Source organism: Stegostoma tigrinum, chromosome 8 (genome assembly GCF_030684315.1).
Source record: "Stegostoma tigrinum isolate sSteTig4 chromosome 8, sSteTig4.hap1, whole genome shotgun sequence".
NCBI classification, from domain to species: domain Eukaryota; kingdom Metazoa; phylum Chordata; class Chondrichthyes; order Orectolobiformes; family Stegostomatidae; genus Stegostoma; species Stegostoma tigrinum.
In genome coordinates, this window is record NC_081361.1 from 99,552,403 (window position 1) to 99,567,855 (window position 15,453).

General features: G+C 47.9%; 1 protein-coding gene across 1 annotated transcript in view; it reads right to left on the reverse strand.

Moving 5' to 3' along the window:
• syde2 (synapse defective 1, Rho GTPase, homolog 2 (C. elegans)) overlaps positions 1–15,453 on the reverse strand; it is a 183,483-nt gene that overhangs the window by 45,886 nt on the left and 122,144 nt on the right. The gene's annotated exons all lie outside the window — the stretch shown is intronic.

Sequence of the window (15,453 nt, forward strand, 5' to 3'; positions counted from 1 at the left end):
GTTTACCAGGATGCTGCCTGGACTGGAGGGCTTATCTTATGAAGAGAGGTTGACTGAGCTTGGTCTCTTTTCATTGGAGAAAAGGAGGAGGAGAGGGGACCTAATTGAGGTATACAAGATAATGAGAGGCATAGATAGAGTTGATAGCCAGAGACTATTTCCCAGGGCAGAAATGGCTAGCACAAGGGGTCATAGTTTTAAGCTGGTTGGTGGAAAGTATCGAGGGGATGTCAGAGGCAGGTTCTTTACGCAGAGAGTTGTGAGAGCATGGAATGCGTTGCCAGCAGCAGTTGTGGAAGCAAGGTCATTGGGGTCATTTAAGAGACTGCTGGACATGTATATGGTCACAGAAATTTGAGGGTGCATACATGAGGATCAATGGTCGGCACAACATTGTGGGCTGAAGGGCCTGTTCTGTGCTGTACTGTTCTATGTTCTATGTTCTAAGATATGTCAAGTTGTAAAATGTTAATGCTGAGATGTTTATATAAATAATCAGTAGAACAGAGCATATGAACACATGAAATCTACCAACTGAGAAAGCAAATTATAAAATGAACTCGCACAACATATGTGAAAGCAAAATTCATGGGTAAACCACTGGTTAAAACAGCTTGAAAGCCTGGGGCTGGAAAAAAACTATGGTAACTTATCTACATGGGTGCTACTGGTAAAATTGTTCATACATTGAAATGAATGGACAAATTATTGCAAGCTTGCAAACAGAGAAGCACAAAACCCATGTATATTTAATAGTAGATTTATTTTCAAGCTATTGTATCTAATTCTATTATGTACCTCAAATTTTTGTACACATTATTGTATTTTTCTTTCTGTACATATGGGATGTAGAAGGATCTAGATGTCCTTGTGGATGAATTACAAAAGTTTAGGCTACAAATATAGCAAAAAGCTAATTGAACATTACCATTCACTGTAAGGGGAATCAAATACAAAAGTACAGACATTATTGTTTCAGTTTTGCAGGACACAGGTGACACTGCATCTGGATTACTGTGCAAATATTCGTCATCTTATTTAAGGATGGATACAAGTGCAATGCTGGCAGTTCGGATTTATTCAAGATTTATTTGATGATACCTGGAATGGGTCGATTTTCTAAGGAGAACTGGTTGGACAGGCAAGGCCTGTGTCTACAAGTTTTTTTAAATTCATGTGTGGAACGTAGCTTTGATGGTTGTCCAGCATTTATTGCCCATTCCTTGCTGTCCTTGAGAAGGTGGTGGTGATCTTAGATTTACATTTATTTATCGCATGTACTAAGTATAGGAACACATTTCACGCCCTTACTACCGTCTGAGTAAAGAACCTACCTCTGACATCTGTCCTATATCTATCACCCCTCAATTTAAAGCTTTGTCCCCTCATGCAGGCCATCACCATTAGAGGAAAAAGGCTCTCACTGTCCACCCTATCTAATCCTCTGATCATCTTGTATGTCTCTATTAAGTTGGCCCTTAACCACCTTCTCTCTAATGAAAACAGCCTCAAGTCCCTCAGCTTTTCCTCAGAAGGCCTTCTCTCCATACCAGGCAACATCCTGGTAAATGTCCTCTGCATCCTTTTCAATGCTTCCACATTCTTCCTACAATGTGGCGACCAGAACTGTATGCAATACTCCAAGGGCGGCCGCACCAAAGTTTTGTACAGCTTCAACATGACCTCATGGCTCCGAAACTCAATCCCACTACCAATAAAACCTAACACACTGTATGCCTTCTTAACAACCCTATCAACCTGGGTGGCAACTTTCAGGGATCTATGTAAATGGACACCGAGATCTCTCTGCTCATCCACACTACCAAGAATCTTACCATTAGCCCAGGATACACTATTCCTTGTTACTCCTTCAAAGTGAATCACCTCTCACTTTTTTGCATCAAACTCCATTTGCCACTTCCCAGTCCGGCTCTGCAGCTTATCTATGTACCTCTGTAACCTGCAACATCCTTCCGCACTATCCACAATGCCACCGACTTTAGAGTCATCTGCTAATTTACTAACCCATCCTTCTACACCCTCATCCAGGTCATTTATAAAAATGACAAACAGTAGTGGCCCCAAAACAGATCCTTGCAGTACACCACTAGCAACTGAACTCCAGGATGAACATTTCCCATCAACCACCACCCTCTGCCTTCTTACAGCTAGCCAATTTCTGATCCAAACCGCTAAATCACCCTCAATCCAACGCCTCCGTATTTTCTGCAATAGCCTACTGTGGGGAACCTTATCAAATGATTTTCTGAAATCCACATACACCACATCAACCGCTTTACCCTCATCCACCTGTTTGGTCACCTTCTCAAAAGAACTCTAAGGTTTGTGAGGCACGAACTGCCCTTCACAAAACCATGTTGACTATCCTTAATCAAATTATTCTTTTCTAGATGATTACAAATCCTCTCTCTTATAATCCTTTCCAACACTTTACACACAACCGAAGTAAGGCTCGCTGGTCTATAATTACCAGGGTTGTCTCTACTCCCCTTCTTGAACAAGGGGGCAACATTTGCTATCCTCTGGTCTTCTGCCACTATTCTTGTAGACAATGACGACATAAAGATCAAAGCCAAAGGTTCTGCAATCTCCTCCCTAGCTTCTCAGAGAATCATAGGATAAATCCCATTCAGCCTAAGGGACTTATCTATTTTCACACTTTCCAGAATTGCTAACACCTCTTCCCAGTATTCTCCTCGACAACATAGTATTCACACAGGAAGAGGACAGACGAAAAATATTCATTTAGCACCTCTCCGATCTCTTCGGACTCCTCACACAACTTCCCACTACTGTCCTTGACTGGCCCGAATCTTACTCTCGTCATTCTTTTATTCCTGACATACATATAGAAAGCTTTAGGGTTTTCTTTGATCCTACCTGCCAAAAGAGAGTTCTCATGACCCCTCCAGGCTCCTCTTAGCTCTCTCTTTAGGTCCTTCCTGGCTAACTTGTAATGCTCAAGCACCCTAACTGAGCCTAACTGAACAGAAACACATGAAGCACGCTCAACTTAGTCATATTACAAAGTCAACTGATAATCGTAAACTGGTAATTCCTAATACAGTCAGAATCATTCAGTAAACATCATCCTAACAACAATCATCTCTAATGTTGGCCATAAAGGGTGGAATATACCTGTGCTCCTAAGATGCTGCTTGGCCTGCTGTGTTCATCCAGCTCCACACTTTTATCTGGAATATACCCCTTTCAGGTTTGGTATAAGAAGTGACAAACAAGATGGGAAAACACTGCTATTTTTCATTCTTATTCTAAACACAGCATTATCTCTATGCTGGTGAATAGGCTATTTATGTCAAAACAGCCCACACACGGTATTAAAGCTATTATGTCGAGTTCCCAGGTGAGTTGCCACAACATATTCCAGTTCCAGATGACACAGCATAGAGCTGGAGGAACACAGTGGGCTAGGCAGCATCAGTGGAACAGGAAAGCTTACGTTTCAGGTTGGGAGGGTCCCAGCTTTTCTGCTCTTCTGATGCTGCCTGGTCCACTGTGTTCCACCAGCTCCACGCTGTGTCATCTCAGACTCCAGCATCAGCAGTTCTTACTATCTGATATTCCAGTTCCAGATGGGTACCTGAATCGTTAAGTTTGTGTGGCAGAGATAAACTTAATTCATCCAGCCCTTCAGCTGGTTGCAACAAGAGGTTGCTTCCCTTATAGATTCCTTTCTCCTAGTCCAAATAAATTTAAAAACTAACCTATTTTGTGAGGCTATGAGTTAACAAAATACTGAGTTCATTCGTCACCACTTGAACTGAAATAATAATGCAACAGATTAGGAATAAGAAGCAAGTCCAAAAACATTTTAAAAATACACATCGATCCCTGATCGATTTGTTAAGTATAGATAGTAGAAAGCTGCAGCCATTACAATGAATGACACCAGGAATGTTAATGTGGTGGCTGTGCACTCAATTGAGATTTTTGGTTTTGCAGGCTCAAATTCATTTGTCTTGGTTCCATTCAACAGTGCCTGGCTGTCAATTCTATGACTGTACATCTTTTGTAAGGAGACCTTTCTCTTTACACTGGATGGGTAGGCTAAAATGGGAAAAGACTGCTTTAAAGCAATGACTGAGGAAGGAGTTGCTTAAGTTTTAAAGCAAGTTTTTGAAACGCATGGTGAGTTGTGTTTATTTCGTTCATACAGTGGGTGTGTGTGCAGAGAAAGCTTCATCCAGGAACAGGCTGCTGATTGTACAAACTAATCAGGATCAGTTGCAGAAGCCAGGAGTCAGCAGCATGACAATAACTTTAATTGGCTTTTGGACAGGAGGACAGTAACTGTGTGAACAGTATGGATGCAGAAGCCTCCAGACTACAAGAGAGTCAGTCAGTCTCTCTCTCCCATTCAAATAAGAAGATTGGAGAATACGGTAATAGCAAAAGCAAAAGGAACACCTCATTGAATCTTGTGGAGGGTTGCTATTTAACTTTCATTTCCAGTACTTTTTTTATTCCCTGTTTACCTATAACATCCATGTTTGCTTATTTGCCTGTGTTATGTAGACACTTAAAGAAGGGGATTAGAGTTTCAACTAGTTGAGCTGTGCTGACAATTCTTACTTTAATTTGCCTGCAGTTAAAACGGATGCAATAAGTAACAGATAACAAGGTGTAGAGCTGAATGAACACAGCAGGAGCACCTCTAGCATGTGCAATAACTCAGATTCTCCAGCATCTGCAGTTCGTACTACCTCAATAAATAACAAGTCAGGTTAAGTACAAAGGCATGTTTAGGACCATTCCCAAACTGTGACCTATACACAGCGACCCACAAACTAGCATGTCATGCCACCAACACACACACATAAACAATATCTGAAGTTGGCTTTTAGCCCTTTTATTGGTGTAACTCTGAAAGAGTAAAACAACATATCTGCAAGAGATGCATGCCTGCTGAGAGGGAAGTGAGTAGTCAGACTCTTGTGTCTTCCTGCTTAACCTGTTTGACACTTCCGTACTCTGCACGGGTGTAACATTCCATGGGTCCACACAAGATCCCGTCATTCACTTAATTTACATCCTGAGTCAGCTTTTGGTTGCAGCAGTCCTCTTTTAAAAAAGATGCTGAAGTTAAAAATTTAACACGTCCTTATGTACTTCGAGGATCTAATCTATCATCTTAAAAGATTTACAATCATAACTCTACATGTCAGTAGTGTTATGATTTTTGTAAAAATTTATAGATATCCGCACAGTTAAAGTACTTAAAACTGAATGCAGTAGCTTGCGCAATCATTTGGCCAATTCATGCTATGCAGATTCAGTCAGTCATAGGAGAAATAAGACTTAAAGGGAAATTGATTTTGTGTGTCTTTTAGTAGCCCACATGTGAACACAGTAAGTAACCAGGATGAAATCTACCATATAGACTGCAGGCAGGTCCATTTGCTGAAAAGAAAGGACAATTCACAATTTTGACTATTCTTTTCAATTCCTGTTGAAGTGTATTTTTCATAATGTTTTATTTAAATATGCACAATATGTAAATGAAAATTAAAAGGTGCAGAACTGGCATTTAAGATGATTGATTACTACTTCAAAAGTTACCATCACCACTGCCAAAACAGAACAAGAAAGGAAATAGAAATGAGGCGTATAAACATAGACTGCTGTGCACTTTTGGTCCAGCATCACCCTATCCCACACTGTTCCTTCCCAAACCAACCTATTCATTCAGTGAAGAGACCTGAAGATCTGAAAAAAAATGCAATTTTTAATTACAAGATCAACACCTAAGGAATCTTAGAATCATTAATTCATGAACAATAGTACCTGTCCGCTTGTTTTTTTTTTACAAAACAGCTTACATAGCCAAAGCTAAGACATTATAAAAAGTACCAAATATGGTGGCCTCGACAACATTTTGAATGGTTTCTTTCATGCTAAACAATTGAAAGGCAAGAAAAAGTTGAGTCCTCAAAGCTAAAGTACAAGAACAGCATTGTTTGCAGAGTGTCAGAGGCGACAGTAAGCTTTCAGTCAGAGATATTGCTGTCTACTAGCATTAATTGGTCCCTGATAATAAAATGTGAGGCTGGATGAACACAGCAGGCCAAGCAGCATCTCAGGAGCACAAAAGCTGACGTTTCGGGTCTGGACCCTTCATCAGAGAGGGGGATGGGGAGAGGGAACTGGAATAAATAGGGAGAGAGGGGGAGGCGGACCGAAGATGGAGAGTAAAGAAGATAGGTGGAGAGAGTATAGGTGGAGAGGTAGGGAGGGGATAGGTCAGTCCAGGGAAGACGGACAGGTCAAGGAGGTGGGATGAGGTTAGTAGGTAGCTGGGCGTGCGGCTTGGGGTGGGAGGAAGGGATGGGTGAGAGGAAGAACAGGTTAGGGAGGCAGAGACAGGTTGGGCTGGTTTTGGGATGCAGTGGGTGGGGGGGGAAAGAGTTGGGCTGGTTGTGTGGTGCAGTGGGGGGAGGGGACGAACTGGGCTGGTTTAGGGATGCAGTAGGGGAAGGGGAGATTTTGAAACTGGTGAAGTCCACATTGATGCCATTAGGCTGCAGGGTTCCCAGGCGGAATATGAGTTGCTGTTCCTGCAACCTTTGGGTGGCATCATTGTGGCAGTGCAGGAGGCCCATGATGGACATGTCATCCAGAGAATGGGAGGGGGAGTGGAAATGGTTTGCGACTGGGAGGTGCAGTTGTTTGTTGCGAACTGAGCGGAGGTGTTCTGCAAAGCGGTCTCCAAGCCTCCGCTTGGTTTCCCCAATGTAGAGGAAGCCACACCGGGTACAGTGGATGCAGTATACCACATTGGCAGATGTGCAGGTGAACCTCTGTTTAATGTGGAATGTCATCTTGGGGCCTGGGATAGGGGTGAGGGAGGAGGTGTGGAGGCAAGTGTAGCATTTCCTGCGGTTGAAGGGGAAGGTGCCGGGTGTGGTGGGGTTGGAGTGCAGTGTGGAGCGAACAAGGGAGTCACGGAGAGAGTGGTCTCTCCGGAAAGCAGACAGGGGTGGGGATGGAAAAATGTCTTGGGTGGTGGGGTCGGATTGTAAATGGCGAAAGTGTCGGAGGATGATGCGTTGTATCTGGAGGTTCGTAGGGTGGTGTGTGAGAACGAGGGGGATCCTCTTAGGGCGGTTGTGGCGGGGGGCGGGGTGTGAGGGATGTGTTGCGGGAAATACGGGAGACGCGGTCAAGGGCGTTCTCGGTCACTGTGGGGGGAAAGTTGCGGTCCTTAAAGAACTTGGACATCTGGGATGTGCGGGAGTGGAATGTCTTATCGTGGGAGCAGATGCGGCGGAGGCGGAGGAATTGGGAACAGGGGATGGAATTTTTGCAGGAGGGTGGGTGGGAGGAGGTGTATTCTAGGTAGCTGTGGGAGTCGGTGGGCTTGAAATGGTCAGTTACAAGCTGGTTGCCTGAGATGGAGACTGAGAGGTCCAGGAAGGTGAGGGATGACCACTGATGACGTCACATCCGCCTCCGCCAGCCAAAGAACTTCCGGAACCGCTGCTGCAGTCACCACCTCCATGTCCAGGTACAACACCTCACACACCACCCTCACCGCAGCTGCTGCCGCCCACCCCGATACTCCAACCGCCGACGGAACGCCGCCCACGGCCGACGACCTCATTGCTCCGCCCACAATCTCCACAGCCAGCAACCCCAGAGAAGACAGCCACACTGAGCCATGCCGCATCTTCACCATCCCCCCAGACCTCCCACTGACTGAGGACGAACGGTCAGTCCTTAGTAAGGGGCTCACCTTTGTCCCCCTACAACCACACATCAACGAATACCAGTCACTGTTGGACACAGAGCAGCTTTTCCGCCGTCTTCGCCTCCATGCCTACTTCTTCAACCGGGAACCTAACCCTCCTTCCACTGACCCCTTCACCCGCTTAAAACACAAGTCCTCCTCCTGGACACCACCCCCAGGCCTCCTACCTTCCCTTGACCTCTTCATCTCCAACTGCCGTCTAGACATTAACCGCCTCAACCTCTCCACCCCTCTCACCCACTCCAACCTCTCCCCCACAGAACAGGCAGCCCTCCGCTCCAACCCCAACCTCACCATCAAACCCGCAGACAAGGGTGGCGCAGTGGTAGTATGGCGCACTGACCTCTACATCGCTGAGGCCAGACGCCAACTCTCCGACACCACCTCCTACCGCCCCCTCGATCATGACCCCACACCCGAGCACCAAACCATCATCTCCAACACCATTCACGACCTCATCACCTCAGGGGACCTCCACTCCCACAGCCTCCAACCTCATTGTTCCCCAACCCCGCACGGCCCGTTTCTATCTCCTTCCCAAAATCCACAAACCTGCCTGCCCTGGTCGACCCATCGTCTCAGTCTGCTCCTGCCCCACCGAACTCATCTCCACCTATCTGGACTCCATTTTCTCCCCTTTGGTCCAGGAACACCCCACCTACGTCCGTGACACCACCCACGCTCTCCACCTCCTCCAGGACTTCCAATTCCCTGGCCCCCAACACCTCATATTCACCATGGACGTCCAGTCCCTATACACCTGCATTCCGCATGGAGATGGCCTCAAGGCCCTCCGCTTCTTCCTGTCCCGCAGACCCGACCAGTCCCCCTCCACCGACACTCTCATCCGCCTAGCTGAACTCGTCCTCACCCTCAACAACTTCTCTTTTGACTCCTCCCACTTCCTACAGACTAAGGGGGTGGCCATGGGCACCCGCATGGGCCCCAGCTATGCCTGCCTCTTTGTAGGTTACGTGGAACAATCCCTCTTCCGCACCTACACGGGCCCCAAACCCCACCTCTTCCTCCGGTACATTGATGACTGTATCGGCGCCGCCTCTTGCTCCCCAGAGGAGCTCAAACAGTTCATCCACTTCACCAACACCTTCCACCCCAACCTTCAGTTCACCTGGGCCATCTCCAGCAGCCCAGCTCTTCCCCCCCCACCCACTGCATCCCAAAACCAGTCCAACCTGTCTCTGCCTCCCTAACCGGTTCTTCCTCTCACCCATCCCTTCCTCCCACCCCAAGCCGCACCCCCATCTACCTACTAACCTCATCCCACCTCCTTGACCTGTCCGTCTTCCCTGGACTGACCTATCCCCTCCCTACCTCCCCACCTATATTCTCCTCTCCACCTATCTTCTTTACTCTCCATCTTCGGTCCGCCTCCCCCTCTCTCCCTATTTATTCCAGTTCCCTCTCCCCATCCCCCTCTCTGATGAAGGGTCCAGGCCCGAAACGTCAGCTTTTGTGCTCCTGAGATGCTGCTTGGCCTGCTGTGTTCATCCAGCCTCACACTTTATTATCTTGGAATCTCCAGCATCTGCAGTTCCCATTATCACATTAATTGGTCCCTTTTGTGTTTAATGACATAGACTCACATTCCAGGGTCATGACTGTCAAACACCCTGAGGGTCACACATTTGATAGCCAATTACCTGAACTATGCCCTGTCTATGTGTACAAGCGGCGCCAAAATGTAGTGTTATGCATTTTTTTCTTAACTGAATTTCATTAATGCTACTAGAATGTCAAATAATGTGTTTTTTTAAATGGCGACTTATCATACATGCAAAGGTCACAAGTAGCTTGGTGAACAGATTAACCCTTTGCTCAAGCAGTTCACTAAATAATTTAAGAAATACACATATGCAGTGATTGCAAGTTCATCACAACTACCGAACAACTTTTCTGGTGTATTTCAGTGTAACGTTCATATTGTTTATGAAGGGATGAGGATGAAATTTCTTAAGGGAGTCAATGTAGTAACAAGCATTTTACAAATTCATAAACAGGTTGCAAATTAAATGCTCCAAAGAAAAGGGGAGGGAGAAACACAAACATTATTCAAGCAACATGTTTATGGTTCAACTAATTGAAAAACACTTCAAATGTTGAAACATTCAGGACAGCAACATTTCAATAAATATAGATTGAAATCGACACCGTTTCTTTCTCTGCCTAAAAATATTGGAAAGAATCTACAATTTAAAATGAATGCTTGATCCTTAATGTAAAACAAAATTATTGGTTTCTACTATAGACAACTTTGAATGCAATCTAACCTTGCAGGTTTTCTGCTTGATTAGGTATATAAACAGAAATAAATTTTAAACTGCTGCTTTGCTTGAGGGAATTAGCCCTTATGGCCTTGCATTACTTAATTTTGTGCTGATAGCTGAAGTAAAGCAATACAGGTAGTTCTCCTATAATGTGATAGTTGTATTCTTGTTTTACCTCGTGTTATAGAAATTTGCCATAGAAAATCACATTATAGGGAAACTGCTGTACCACTACAGCAGAAAGTTTGAGTTATCCAAACAGCATCCACCGTTCAATCACTTTACAGCCAATTTGTGTTAATGAAACACGTGTTATACTAGAGCTACCTGTAACTTGAACAGAGAGCACTGCTGAGAGGAGTCATCTCAGTCACTGTGGTGGAGCAAGGGACAGCAGAAGAGCTGCTGTCAGCGAACCATGTGAGGGCATCCAACAGAGGGTGCTGCTTGGCCTGCTGTGTTCAACAAGCTCTACACCTTGTTAACTGCAATATGGTGGATGAGTTAACTATGCAAGCAGTTATTAATGAATATGAGGTAATTGGGATCAGAGAGTCCTGGCTCCAGGATAACCAAGGATGGCATCTCAATATCCAGGGTTATTCAGTTTTCAGGAAAGACAAAGGAAAGGGAGGTGGGATTGAATAAACTAGTTAAGGAGAAGCTTAACACAATATTAAAAGGAGGATATCAGCCTGGACTTATAGAATTGGTATGGGTGGAGCTGCAGAATGCCAAAGGGAAAAAGACAACAGTGGGAGTTGTGTACAGACCACTAAACAGTAATTGTGATGTTGGGTGCTGTATCAAATAGAAGGTTAGAGATGCACGCAGTAAGGGTACAGCAGTTATTATAGGTGGTTTCAATCTACCTATTGAATGGACTAACCAGAAGGAGATTTCCTGGAATATATGAGGAATGGTTTCCTCAACCAATAATGTCAAGGAACCAACTAGAGTGTATGCCATCCTAGACTGGGTATTGAGTAACGGGAGAAGATTAATTAGCAGCATTGTGATGTAAGATCCTTTGGGGAAGAGTGACCATAATATGGTAGAATTCTTCATCAAGATAGAGAGTGACACAAGTAAATCTGAAACTAGGGTCCTGAGCTGAAAGAAAGTTAATGTCAATGGTATGAAGCGTGCATTGGCTGGGCTAAGCTGGTCAAGGATGCTCGAGGCCTTTACGGTGGATAGGCAACAGACATTTAAAGAACATATGGACGAACTTCAACAATTATACATCCCTGTCTGGCATAAGAGGAAAACAGGGAAGGTGGCTCAACCATGGCTAACAAGGGAAATCAGGGCAGTGTTAAAGCCAAAGACAAGGCATATACATTGGCCAGAGAAAACAGCACTGGAAGAACTGAGAAATTTTAAATTCAGCAGGGAGGATAAAAGGTATAATTCAGAAAGGGAAAATAAAATAGGAAAGTAAGCGTGTGGATAAAATAAAAACTTACTGCAAAAGCTTCTATAGATATATGAAAGGAAAAAGACTGGTAAAGCCAAATGTAGGTCCCTTGCAGTTAGAATCAGGTGAATTCATAATAGACAACAAACAGATGGCAGACCAGTTGAACAATAATTTAGATCTGTCTTCACTGTGGAAAACGCAAATAATCTTCAGGAAATACTCGGGACAGAGGGTCCAGCAAGGAAGGAGGAACTGAAGGAAATCCTTATTAGTTAGGAAATGATACTGGGGAAATTGATGGATTAAAACCTGGTAAGTCCCCAGGCTGATGCTCTGCATCCCGGAGTACTTGAGGAAGTGACCCTGGAAAGAGAGGATGCATTGGTGATTATTTTCCAATATTCTGTAGACTCTGGAAGAGTTCCAATGGACAGGAGGATAGCTAATGTAACTCTACTCTTTAAAAGGAGGGAGATTAAAAAAATGGGAAATAATAGGCCGGTTAGTCTGGTGGGGGAAATGTTAGAGTCAATCATTAAGAATGTAATAAGTGTGTATTTGGAAAGAATTTTCTCATGAAGGGTCTACGCCCGAAATGTCAGCTTTCCTGCTCGGCCTGCTGTATGCATCCAGCACTACACCTTGTTATCTCGGATTCTCCAGCACCTGCAGCTCCTATTATCATTGACTATTGAGCTTTGCATCCCAAATATGGTCACACGTTGTTTATTCCTCATTAAGTTCATTTTGGTGAATATGATTCAACATTCCAATTCCACTAAAATTTCACTCCTTGATGTGGAAAATTATCGACACTTCATGTAAATGATAAAATTATTCTGAAAAATTTACAGAAATTTTCAAAATCTCAATTTTGCTATTGAAAGTTTATACTTTAAACAGACGTTACAGCTGAAGTAGAAGTATAACATACACTTATGGAGACATGCATGAAACTAAAGTTATGCTTTTTAAAATGAAAATCGCTGCCACAACAGTACTCATATTCAATCGTTGGTCAACACAGAAATGATTGGATTCCTCAATTATTATCTTTCCTTTATACAGGATGAACAAAGTCAAACAGACAATAGATTATAAAAGGAGGTGGCACGGTGGCTCAGTGGTTAGCACTGCTGCCTCACAACACTAGAGGCTAGCGTTCGAATCCACCCTCAGGTGTGGAGTTTGTACATTCTCCCCATGTTTGCGTGGGTTTCCTCCAAGTTCCCCAGTTTCCTCCCAGGTGGACTGGCCATGCTAAATTGCCAACAGTGTTCAAGGCATGTGTAGATTGGGTGGGATGCTCTGAGCGTCGGTGTGGACTCATTCGGCCAAAGGGCCTGTTTTCACACTGTAGGGACACTGAGGTTCTATGATTTTAAGCTCTGTAATCAAAACTTCTTCCTTGCCTAACCTTTATAATGGCCCTGCATGATTAGCGCACAAGTATTAAATGGAAGCAAATCAGAAGGATCAAAAACTGAAATACAGATATAATCTAAGATAATAAAATGTGAGGCTGGATGAACACAGCAGGCCAAGCAGCATCTCAGGAGCACAAAAGCTGACGTTTCGGGCCTAGACCCTTCATCAGAGAGGGGGATGGGGAGAGGGAGCTGGAATAAATAGGGAGAGAGGGGGACGAACTGGGCTGGTTTAGGGATGCAGTAGGGGAAGGGGAGATTTTGAAACTGGTGAAGTCCACATTGATACCATACAGATATAATCTGCTGCATTAGAAAGCAAATTTATTTGGGGATTATGGTTAGTCATTTACTTTCCAAAACATGCACACACCCTCTCCCCACCGACACAGAGGCCCTCTCCCCCCACAACACACACACCTTCTCCCCAACCTCTCCCCACGACACACACACCCTCTCCCCCTCCTCTCCCCCCCGCCCCCACCTCTCCCCCACACCCCACTACACACACACCCTCTCGCCCCTCCTCTCCCCCCAACTACACACACACCCTCTCGCCACCCCTCTGCCGCCACACACACACACATCCTCTACCGCCCCTCCCGCCCACACACACACCCTCTCCCCCCTCCCCCACACACACGCCCCCTCCCCTCTCCCCCCACACACACACGCCCCCTCTCGCCCCACACACACGCCCCCTCTCCCCCCTCCCCCACACACGCCCCCTCTCCCCCCTCCCCCACACACGCCCCCTCTGCCCCCCTCCCCCACACACGCCCTCTCTCCCCCCCTCCCCCACACACGCCCTCTCTCCCCCCCTCCCCCACACACGCCCTCTCTGCCCCCCCCCCACACCCTCTCTGCGCCCCCCACACACACCCTCTGCCCCCCACACACACCCTCTGCCCCCCACACACGCCCCTCTCTCCCCCTCCCCCACACACGCCCTCTCTGCCCCCCTCCCCCACACACGCCCTCTCTGCCCCCACACACACACACCCTCTCTGCCCCCCACACACACACCCTCTCTGCCCCCCACACACACACCCTCTCTGCCCCCAACACACACCCTCTCTGCCCCCCACACACACCCTCTCTGCACCCCCACACACACCCTCTGCCCCCCACACACACCCCCTCTCTTCCCCTCCCCAACACATGCCCTCTCTGCCCCCCTCCCCCACACACGCCCTCTCTGCCCCCCACACACACCCTCTCTGCCCCCCACACACACACCCTCTCTGCCCCCCACACACACACCCTCTCTGCACCCCCACACACACACCCTCTCTGCACCCCCACACACACACCCTCTCTGCACCCCCACACACACCCTCTGCCCCCCACACACACCCTCTGCCCCCACACACGCCCCCTCTCTCCCCCTCCCCAACACACGCCCTCTCTGCCCCCCTCCCCCACACACGCCCTCTCTGCCCCCACACACACACACCCTCTCTGCCCCCCACACACACACCCTCTCTGCCCCCACACACACACCCTCTCTGCCCCAACACACACCCTCTCTGCCCCCCACACACACCCTCTCTGCACCCCACACACACCCTCTGCCCCCCACACACGCCCCCTCTCTTCCCCTCCCCACACATGCCCTCTCTGCCCCCCTCCCCCACACACGCCCTCTCTGCCCCCCACACACACCCTCTCTGCCCCCCACACACACCCTCTCTGCACCCCCACACACACCCTCTCTGCACCGCCACACACACCCTCTCTGCACCGCCCCACACACCCCCTCTGCACCCCCACACACACCCTCTCTGCACCCCACACACACCCTCTGCCCCCCCACACACCCCCTCTCTCACCCTCCCCCACACACGCCCTCTCTGCCCCGCTCCCCCACACACACCCTCTCTCCCCCCCCCCCTCCCCCACTCCCCCCCCCCTCCCCCACAAACACCCTCTCTTCCCCCCCTCCCCCACAAACACCCTCTCTCCCCCCCTCCCCCACACACACCCCCTCTCCCCCCCACACACACACACCCCTCTCCCCCACACACACACACACCCCCTCTCCCCCCCCTCCCCCACACACACCCCCTCTCCCCCCCCTCCCCCACACACACACACCCCCTCTCCCCCACACACACACACCCCCTCTCCCCCACACACACACACACACCCTCTCCCCCCACTCCCCCCCACACACACCCTCTTTCCCCCCTCTCCCCCCCACACACACCCTCTTTCCCCCCTCTCCCCCACACACACACCCTCTTCCCCCCTCTGCCCCCCACACACCCCCTCTGCCCCCCCACACACACCCCCTCTCTCACCCTCCCCCACACACGCCCTCTCTGCCCCGCTCCCCCACACACACCCTCTCTGCCCCGCTCCCCCCACACACACCCTCTCTTCCCCCCCCTCCCCCACAAACACCCTCTCTCCCCCCCCCTCCCCCACAAACACCCTCTCTCCCCCCCTCCCCCACACACACCCTCTCTCCCCCCCTCCCCCACACACACCCTCTCTCCCCCCCTCCCCCACACACAACCTCTCTCC